Below are 10,221 nucleotides of genomic sequence, written 5' to 3' on the forward strand. Positions count from 1 at the left end.
CAGAAAAAAGGGAACCCTCCTACGCTGTTGGTGCGAATGTAAATTGGTACAGCCACTACGGAGAACAGTATGGAGGTTCCTTAAAAAACTAAAATAAACCCAGCAATCCCACTCCTGGGCATATACCTGGAGAAAACCATAAGTCAAAAAGATACATGCACCCCAATGTTCACTGCAGCACTATTAACAATAGCCAAGACATGGAAGCAATCTAAATGTCCATCATCAGAGGAATGGATAAAGAAGATGTGGTACATATATACAATGGAATATTACTCAGCCATAAAAAAGAACAAAATAATGCCATCTGCAGCAACATGGATGGACCCAGAGATTGTCATATTGAGTGAAGTAAGTCAGACACAGAAAGACAAATATCGTATGTTTATATGTGGAATCTAAAAAAAAGGGTCCAATGAACTTATTTACAAAACAGAAATAGAGTCACAGATGTAGAAAACAAACTTATGGTTACCAAGTGGGAAAGAGGGGGAAGGGATAAATTGGGAGGCTGGGATTGACATACACACACTATTATATATAAAATAGGTAACTCATAAGAACCTACTATATAGCACAGGGAACTCTACCTAATACTCTGTAATGACCTATATGGGAAAAGAATCTAAACAAGAGTGGATATATGTATAACTGATTCACTCTATGGTACAGCAGAAACTAACACAACACTGTAAATCAACTATACTTCAATAAAAATTAATTTTAAAAAAAAGAGAAAGAAACTGATTTATTTTAAACCCTGCTGATTACCTCATTTATCTTTACACTTCTAGCTCTACAGGATAAGGACTTAAGCTGAGATCTTTTGGGACCTGAGTAACTGTGTAGGTGCAAACCTATAGTTTTTACTTGCCTGCAAAAAATTTTGAGGTCTTCAGTGAAAAGCAAAAACAAGCTGCAAAACACATTATTAACGCCTTTAGAGCATTGGGCTAAGTCAGGGAAGAGACCTTACAAAAGCATTTAACCACTAGCTTCATTTTTTTTCCCCAAGAAAATACTGGGAAAGGCCTGAAAAGTACCTCCCAGGAAAAATCAAAGTCTTTGACAATTTAGAAAAGCAAACAAGCAGTTAAAGGGACCGAAAAGATTTTTTGTTTTCTTGTGGTATACAAACTAAGGAGGAATAGAATAAAATGAGTCCTTTAAAAATACCAAAAGTGTTTTGACTATTGGGAGACATGACTGCCTGAGGCTTTTTTACCTTTTTTCCTTATTCTCTCTCTCATCTCAAGGCTGGGGTTCCCAATCTGATCAGTTCTTTTTTTAAAAGCACAGTTAAGTACTCTGGGAAACTTACTGTCAAAACTAGAAAACTGAAACAGCTTTCCCAGTATAGGTTCAAACAACTGGACTGAACAACTCATAAGACATCTTGCAGAAAAGCAAAAAGAGGGGACTTCCCTGGTGGTCCAGTGGTAAAGACTCCACGCCCCCAATGAAAGGGGGCTGGGTTCTATCCTTAGTCAGGAAACTAGCTCCCACATGCATGCCACAATTAAGAGTCCACATGCCGCAACTAAGAGCCCACATGCCACAACTAAGGGATTCCGCATGCCGCAACAAAGTTCCCACATGCCGCAACTGAGACCCAGTGCAGCCAAAGAAATAAATAAATATTAAAAAAAAAGAAGAAAAGCAAAAAGAACACCTGGATTTAGGAAACATCCCAGAATCTTTCCTTTCATACCACCTAAGTAAAAATGATGAAACCACTGCAGATTATTGTACTTAGGGCTTTCAACACCAATTTTTTTTAAGTGTTAGAGAAAATAGATACACACTAAGGAAATCTAAGGGAACTCAAAGAGGAGTTAAAACAGATCAAGGTTAAGAAATCTTTCCTATCTATATCTGTTTTCAGAAATAAATTCAAACTTAAGAAGGGGGACTTCCCTGGTGGCACAGTGGTTAAGAATCCACCTGCCAATGCAGGGGACACAGGTTCATTCCCTGGTCCAGGAAGATCCCACATACCATGGAGCAACTAAGCCTGTGCGCCACAACTACTGAGCCTGTGCTCTAGAGCCCGCGAGCCACAACTACTGAGCCTGTGCGCCACAACTACTGAAGCCCGCACGCCTAGAGCCCGTGCTCCGCAACAAGAGAAGCCACTGCAATGAGAAGCCCGCGCACCACAACGAAGAGTAGCCCCCGCTCACCACAACGAGAGAAAGCCTGCGTGCAGCAACAAAGACCCAGCGCAGCCAACAAAAAAAAAAAAAAAAAAAAAAACTTAAGGAATGGACAGAGTAACTTTATTGGAGAGATGGAACAAGTGCTACACTGCTAAAGTGACAATCATGGTAAGAACAAAAGGTAACCACTAAAAGACAATTAAGTGGCATGTTTTCTACAGACAGTGAAAAGGATACAGCTGAAGGAAAATACTAAAGCCACTGTGTATGAAGAATATCTCTAAAATTAGACCCACCAACTGTATTCATGCACACATATTCAAGCCATGAGTCCAGTTATTTTTCCTACTTATAAGTTGGCAGCACATTCCACAGAGGGACACTCAGAGTCCTTTATCCCATCTTACAAGTAGGCATAGGGGGAAAAATACAAAACAAAACACACACACACACACACACACACACACACAGACAAATACACACACACACAGAATTTCACAAAATTCTCTCCTCTGTACTTCCTGGGACCATGTAACCAAAATGCAACACTTTTTATCCCTTCCTCAAAATCTGCTTTTTCCTGAAAGCTTTCCTTGAGTTCATGAAGAGATCTGGTACAGGAATAAGCAATGCATCATTCAGAAACCATTACCTATACTGAAACATTGTCAGTACTCAGTACAGTATTTATCTCTAAGAGGTGAGAACATGGCATAGAGATGTTTGAATGTCTCTGGGTCCTGAGAAAGACTTCTTAGAAACTTTGTGAAAGGATTTTAAAACAGACAAGAGAAATGAGGTAGAAGCCTTTATTAATGTGCCAAAATTATGTCAGGAATTATTCACAAAATGAGAATATACCTCTTTACAATAATAATAACTGAACCAGATCCAGTCCAACAGATACAAGTTCCCCAATTCTCCCACTCCCACTTCCCACTCAAACCGTTCTCTCATGGGCCTGGAAGCTTTCAATGTCCTGGCAAAAGTTTAAGCAAAAACCTAGCTTTGCAACCAGCATTCCTACAAAGTGTTAAAAGCACTACCTCGCCCGCTTTGCCTTCCTAAGCTGGAAAACAGTTGCCAGGACTGCCCCAAAGAGAAATCTCATCCAGGCCACTCTAGCCAGAAGATCAATGAAGGTAACAAATACACCAATCAAGAAATGAGAAAGGAAAAAATAAATGAGGGATAAACCACACAACTCAGGGGGCCTGCTCTTTTTACCCTCAAACTTAATATAATTTAGTTGCTAAAAGTGACCCCACAAATGGATTTGTAGAAAAAAGGATCAGATGTTCCCCAAAACCGAACACTCCACCATTGTTAAAGAAAGCTATTCTTCCAAGTTTTCAAGCTCAACTGTCTCCACATGAATGGGGGAAAAAAATCTAACCCATACAGCCCAGACCATAAATATTAACATCTTCAGTGTACTGAAAAATTCAAAGTGGAACCAGCCTACTCAGTTCTCTGAGGCCAAAGAGGTAAGGATGGTGATGTTCATCTCATCAGAGATGTGAACAAACCTCAAGGCAAGAGCCTGAAACAGTAAAAATTCTAGCCACATGAAATCTGAGATAATCTTCCTCGGAGACCACCAACACCACACTCCATCCTCTCTGCCTTCAAAGTGCTTTCACTCAATGACCTGAAAGCACAAGACTTCTGTCAAAACAGAAACGTGGCAAGAACTCACACAAAAAAAACTCAAGTTCTTCCAGTAAATACCTTACAAAATCCTAGTGGAAATACATGTCTCTCATTTATGACAATGAGAGAGTTCAAGAATAAAACTCCTCTTCTTGGGGACTTCCCTGGTAGTTCAGTGGTAAAGAATCTGCCTTACAACACAGGGGACGCGGGTTTGAACCCTGGTCAGGGAACTAAGATCCCACATGCCACGGGGCAACTAACCCTGTGTGCCACAGCTACCGAGTTCGCACGCCTCAACTAGAGGTCACGCGCTCTGGAAGCTGTGCACCACAACTACAGAGCCCACGCACCCTGGAGCCCGCACGCCACAACTAGAGAGAAGCCCACACACCACAACCAAGAGCCCGCATGCCTCAACGAAGATCCCCCCCTGTGCCGCAACTAAGACCCGACACAGCCAAAAATAAAAATAAAACAAATAAATCTTTTAAAAAAAAACCTCTTCTTTACCTATTCAATCAATAAATTTGTTGAGCACCTACTGCATACCAAGGGCTATACTAAGGGCTGAGGATACAGCAACTAACAAAACAAGACCATCTAAACCTCATGAAACTTACACTCTAATGCGGGAGACTAAATATGTATAGTATGTTATAGGTTGATAAGGGGTAAGGAGGAAAATAAAGCAAAATGGGATAGGAAGTTATGTAAATATATGTGGAGGAATGGCTTTGCAATATAGATAGCTGAAGAAATGTCACTGTTAGAGTGAAGCCCTCTATTTGAGTAAAGCCCTGAAGGTGAGGGCACAAGGCTATGCAGGTTTACACGGAAAAGGTGATCCATGAAGACCCAAGTGCCAGCTGCTGAGGCAGAAGTGTGCCTGATGTGCTCAAGGAACAGAGCGGAGACCAGTGAATATGTTTGGGGCGGGAGGGGGGGGGGGAGGGGGAGGTTGCTACATATCTTGGACTTTAAAGACGACTGTAAAGTCTCTGATTTTTATTCTGATAGAGGAAGGTAACCAACTCCTCTTCAGACTTCTTTCAATTAAAAAAAATCAGGCACCCTATTCTTATATGTGCAAGTTTTTTAATTTTTGTTTTAAATTGAAGATCTACAGTGTAGATCCTAGAGTGGACGCGAAACTGGAACTTAAACTCTGAAATACAACTTTCGCTGACAGTTCATCAGACCTTCAAGAAAGATTCTCTGTTCTCTCAACCCTGTGGAGAAGTGCAACAGGGAGGAAAAATACAACTAAAAGTGAACTGAATGGACTAACTACTACCACCTTCCACCACTATTTAAGCCGTTTCAGTCTTGATGTCCCAGACTCCAAAAAGGGGGGAAAAAACAGGAGAAATAAAACGAGAGGTGAAAAAAAAAAGCATTAGGAAGAAAGAGGAGCCATAAACAACTGATTCAAGTGCCAATTTGACTATCCAAAAATACAATAAAAAGGCAAGGAATGTGTGACATTCCTGAAGTGGAACCTGTCACCTCCCTCCTCCCCAGTCTCCATGCTGCCTACCAACATAGACAGGGCTCAGGCGTCTCAATTTTGGTTAAGTCTCTTTGAAAAAATATATATAAAAGGACATTCATCCAACTGAGAGCTGAATTTAAATTTTCCAACACCTCCCTTTGATTTAATGAAACTCTGGGACTGTTATTCGATCATTTCTCATCATTATCCAAGAACAATTCACTTTGAGTGAATAAATATTCTGTGGACTTACTAGGCTAATGGTCACAAACGTTGAAATTTTGGGTTCTACAGGTAACCGAAATCGAGAAGAGTTTTCAGAGCCTCAAGAGTTAGTTACGAGCTTAGCGTAGGCCCAACTTTTAAGCTCCAGAACCATCTCCCTGTACGTTCCAACTCAAATCTCTGTCCAATGAACTCGGACACCAGCATAATCTGAAACACTCCAACACCTTTCCCTCCCATTTTTCCAAGGCTCAAAGGACAACGGAGACCCAAGAAACACATGGAGCTAGTCACCCCCGAGCACCACAAGGGCGCAACAGTTTTTAGGTCCCACCGCACAGGCCACAGGTGGCGCCAGCCCCACACCCTCAGCCCCGCGCCCCTCGCTTCTCGCCTGCGCTCCCCGACCACACTTGGGGCGTCTCTGGCCTCGGGGCCGTCCTTCACGGGAGGCTCGGGCCCTGACCCACCGCCCGCGAGTCGGGAAGTACCAGCGCGGGGACCCAGACCGGGGGCCTCCGCCCGCCCGGCAGCCCGCGCGACCGCCACGCCCCCTCCCCACGGGCCGCCCGCGCTGCCCGCCCCCTTGGCCGGGAGGTGGCCTCACCTCACGCGGGCCGTAGCGGGGAGGGCGCCCGCGTTTCCGCCCGCCGCCCGGGCTCACGGCCGCTCGGCTGCGGCTCGGCCCCGACGGCCGGCGGCGGCGCGCTTCTGGGGGCGGACTCTTCTCGGCCGGGGTTTCCCCGGGGCCCAGGGCGGGGGAGTAGGGGGGACTGGGGCGGGGGAGGGGAAAGGGGCTTGGGAAGGAGGGGGGAGAGGGGGAGAAAAGGGGGGAACCAAACCCGGAACGGGAGAAAAGGGGGGAGGGGGAAAATCAGAAGGGGAAGAAAGGCCCAGAGTCCGCCCCCCGCTGCGGCCTGCGCGCTACGTCACCACGTCCGGCGTAATCGTCACCGCGTCTTGCGCCCGGAGCGTCCCTGCTTCCTGTGTGCATGTCTCCACGCCTACAGACGCCCCTTGCCTACTCACCCACCTCCCCAGCCCGCACGCACACGCTGTGCTGTCCGACACACGCGTTCGCTCTGTCGCCTTCGCGTTACCTGTGTCTTCTGCCGCCAATGCAGATCCACTGCGACCCTCAGTTCACCTGAAGCCCATCAAGTCTGTCAGATTCACCCTTGATTTAAACATAATACTAATAACTGTAGTTTAAGTTTACAGAGCACTTTCAAAGTAGCCTTTCACTTAGGACAGTGACTCCTGCTCCCGAAACAGTATATATGCAGTAAATATTTGTGGTATAAATGGATAAAGATCATGTGGTAGGTAAATGTCCATTTTTTCCAGATGTAAAAATTTAACTCTAAGTAAAGTAGGTTTAAGTACATCCCATTTAAAATCACTTCTTCCCGCCACCACCCTCTAACCTACAGTTCTCTTTTAAAAAGTCATCTTAAATTTGCAACCTCCCTGACGAAGTGAGAGAGTGGCATGGACATATATACACTACCAAATGTAAAACCGATAGCAAGTGGGAAGCAGTCGCATAGCACAAGGACATCAGCTCTGTGCTTTGTGACCACCTAGAGGGGTGGGATAGGGAGGGTGGGAGGGAGTCGCAAGAGGGAGGAGATATGGGGATATATGTATATGTATAGCTGATTCACTTTGTTACAAAGCAGAAACTCACACACCATTGTAAAGCAATTATACTCCAATAAAGATGTTTAAAAAAAAAGAAAAATTTGCAACCTCCCCACACTGACCATTCTAGGCAGAATCAATCTAGCTACTAATTACATGTATTTGCATCGTTTCTTGACCAACTCCCTCAAAGAAGCATTGTAGTCTTACATTGATAGAATTCAACCATTAAATATTTACTATGTGACAGGAACTGCAGTAGGAAACAAAAAAATTATAGTATAATGTAAGTGCTATAATAGAGAGGTGTTCAATGTGCTATGGAAACACAAGAAGGAGCAATTAGTTCCTAGATGTAAGAGATTAAGTAAGCTACAGAGAAGTTAAAGGTGAAATTTCAGTTAACCTTGAAGAATATAAGTAGGAGTTCATCAGAAAGGCAAGAATGGAGATTCCAGAAAGGTCATAGAGGTAAGAACTTCTCCTTTCCTTCAAGAATCAGCAAGTTCCAGGGGCTTGCCTGGTGGCGCAGTGGTTGAGAGTCTGCCTGCCAATGCAGGGGACACGGGTTCGAGCCCTGGTCTGGGAAGATCCCACATGCCGCGGAGCAACTGGGCCCGTGAGCCACAATTACTGAGCCTGCGCGTCTGGAGCCTGTGCTCCGCAACAGGAGAGGCCACGATAGTGAGAGGCCCGCGCACCGCGATGAAGAGTGACCCCCGCTTGCCGCAACTAGAGAAAGCCCTCGCACAGAAACGAAGACCCAACACAGCCATAAATAAATAAATTTAAAAAAAAATGCAAACCTTTAAAAAAAAAAAAAAGAATCAGCAAGTTCCAGGTTTTCAAGTTGGAGGCAGGAGATAATGACAGCCAGGAGGAAATAATGGCTAATATTTGTGTTATGTATGTATGTATATAGAATATGTAGCATTCTACAGCTATTATTTCCATTTAATCCTCAAAACAACAGGTATTACTGTTATGCTCATTTTGTAAGATAAGGAACCCTGAGGCACCAAAATCCCAGATTTTGAACTGAGACAGTTTATCTTCGAAGCCTGCTCTTAATCACTGCACTATTAGAAATGTAACTGGAAAGGGCAGGTTTCAAAGAACCTGTGTGTCGTAATGCAGAGTGAAACAGCTGGGTCTTTTAGGGACAAATGCAGTAACTGAAGAACAGCTAAGGCAGAAACATGAGGCATCCAGCCCTAAGAGAAGCCCTCCTCTGTTTCCCCCGCTTTTGCTAACCTCTTTTTCCCCAACTATTTGCCAGCGAGAAGGGGAGCAACTGAAGTCTTCAGATGTGAGGGGGTCTGGGAACTACATACTGTAGTTAAGACATGAAACAAATAGCAGTATAACTACCTCCCCCAACCTCAAGATAAAGTTATATCCATGAATGAAATTGGGAATATTAAAATGTTAGATATAAGATCAGTCCCTGTAGACTGGGAAACTATTAGAGAGTGACTACTAATAGGTACAGGGTTTCTTTTGGGGATGATGAAAATATTCTTAGTGGTGGTGGTTGCACAACTCTGTGAATGTAGTAAAAACCGCTGAATTATATACTCTAAAGGGTGAATTTTTTTTTTCAAATTTTATTTATTTATTTTTTATTTATGGCTGTGTTGGGTCTTCGTTTCTGTGCAAGGGCTTTCTCTAGTTGTGGCAAGTGGGGGCCACTCTTCATTGCGGTGCGCAGGCCTCTCACTATCGCGGCCTCTCTTGTTGCGGAGCACAGGCTCCAGACGTGCAGGCTCAGTAACTGTGGCTCACGGGCCCAGTCGCTCCGTGGCATGTGGGATCTTCCCAGACCAGGACTCGAACCCGTGTGCCCTGCATTGGCAGGCAGATTCTCAACCACTGCGCCACCAGGGAAGCCTAAAGGGTGAATTTTATGTTCTGTGAATTATATCTCAATAAAACCCTTATGTTATAAATAAATAAATTTATACTAGAAACTGAATAATAAATCTACTTCTATCACAGTGCTTAAAAAAGAAGAGGGGCTTCCCTGGCGGTCCAGTGGTTAAGACTCTGTGCTTCCAATGCAGGGGGCTCTGGTTCGATCCCTCGTTGGGGAACTAAGATCCCACATGCCACTCGGCAAAAAAAAAGAAAAAAGAAAAAAGATCAGCCCCTGTTGAAGGGGCTAAGAAACTGTGACACACAAAAATTCAATCTAGGTGACTTGAGTGTAACTTCTTATTACCAGCCTGTAAGCCTGTATTCTAGAATTTATTCACTCAATAAATATGTTTTAAACACCTATATTATATTGTAGGTCCTATGTGCAATGCTGGAATATAGTGGTAAGCAGCAGAGATGACTTAAGTGACTGCACTACAGATAGTGATTGGGGACATGGCCTCTAAGAAAGGAGAGTCCAGAAGGGCAAATATTGGCAGAATTTCTTCAGCACGTCTAGAGGTGAGGGTACTCTGGCCCGCTAACAAACCTATGTAGCAAGAATAACAATAAACTTTTATTAAGCCACTTACTCTGTGCCAGCCACTGTAAAGTGCTTTACAAAATTATTTAAATCTCAAAACTCTCAGATAATCAATACAGACCTATAATTACATATTAAAAATCCATAGGGCCAGACATGTTTCAGAATTCAGAAAATTTCAACTTTTAGAAAGGAAAAATGGAGAATTCCCTGGTGGTCCGGTGGTTACGACTCTGCACTTTCACTGCCGAGGGCCCAGTTTCAATGCCTGGTCGAGGAACTAAGATCCCACCAGCCGAGGGGAAGATCCCGCAAGACGCACAGCGCAGCGAAAAGAAAAGAAAAAGAAAAGAAAGGTAAAATGGTACGTATACTGTATATCGTATAACACCCCTAGGGGTAGCATCCCATAATCAAGTAATGAAGACCCAACACAGCCAAAAATAAATTAAAAACAAAAAACAAAAAACAACAACCTGCATGACAATGCCCTAAATTGTCCTGCCAATGACCCCCTCTTGTTTGAAAGTCATTCTTTAACATTCTATCTTAAAACCTCTGATCTCCCCACCCTACCTCCGTCC

General features: G+C 43.8%; 1 protein-coding gene across 6 annotated transcripts in view; it reads right to left on the reverse strand.

The window, feature by feature from the left end:
* Nucleotides 1–6,378, reverse strand: part of R3HDM2 (R3H domain containing 2) — a 148,271-nt gene extending 141,893 nt beyond the window's left edge. For 3 of the 6 annotated variants that reach the window (XM_082350785.1, XM_082350783.1, XM_082350782.1), the window contains exon 1: nt 6,140–6,378. The gene's annotated coding sequence lies outside the window, so the exon portion shown is untranslated. The remainder of the gene's footprint in view (nt 1–6,139) is intronic. The other 3 variants (XM_082350780.1, XM_082350781.1, XM_082350779.1) reach the window with 1 other exon arrangement.
* Nucleotides 6,379–10,221: the final 3,843 nt, after the last annotated feature.

Source organism: Balaenoptera borealis (genome assembly GCF_965194805.1).
Source record: "Balaenoptera borealis genome assembly, chromosome: 13".
Taxonomy (NCBI): Eukaryota; Metazoa; Chordata; class Mammalia; order Artiodactyla; family Balaenopteridae; genus Balaenoptera; species Balaenoptera borealis.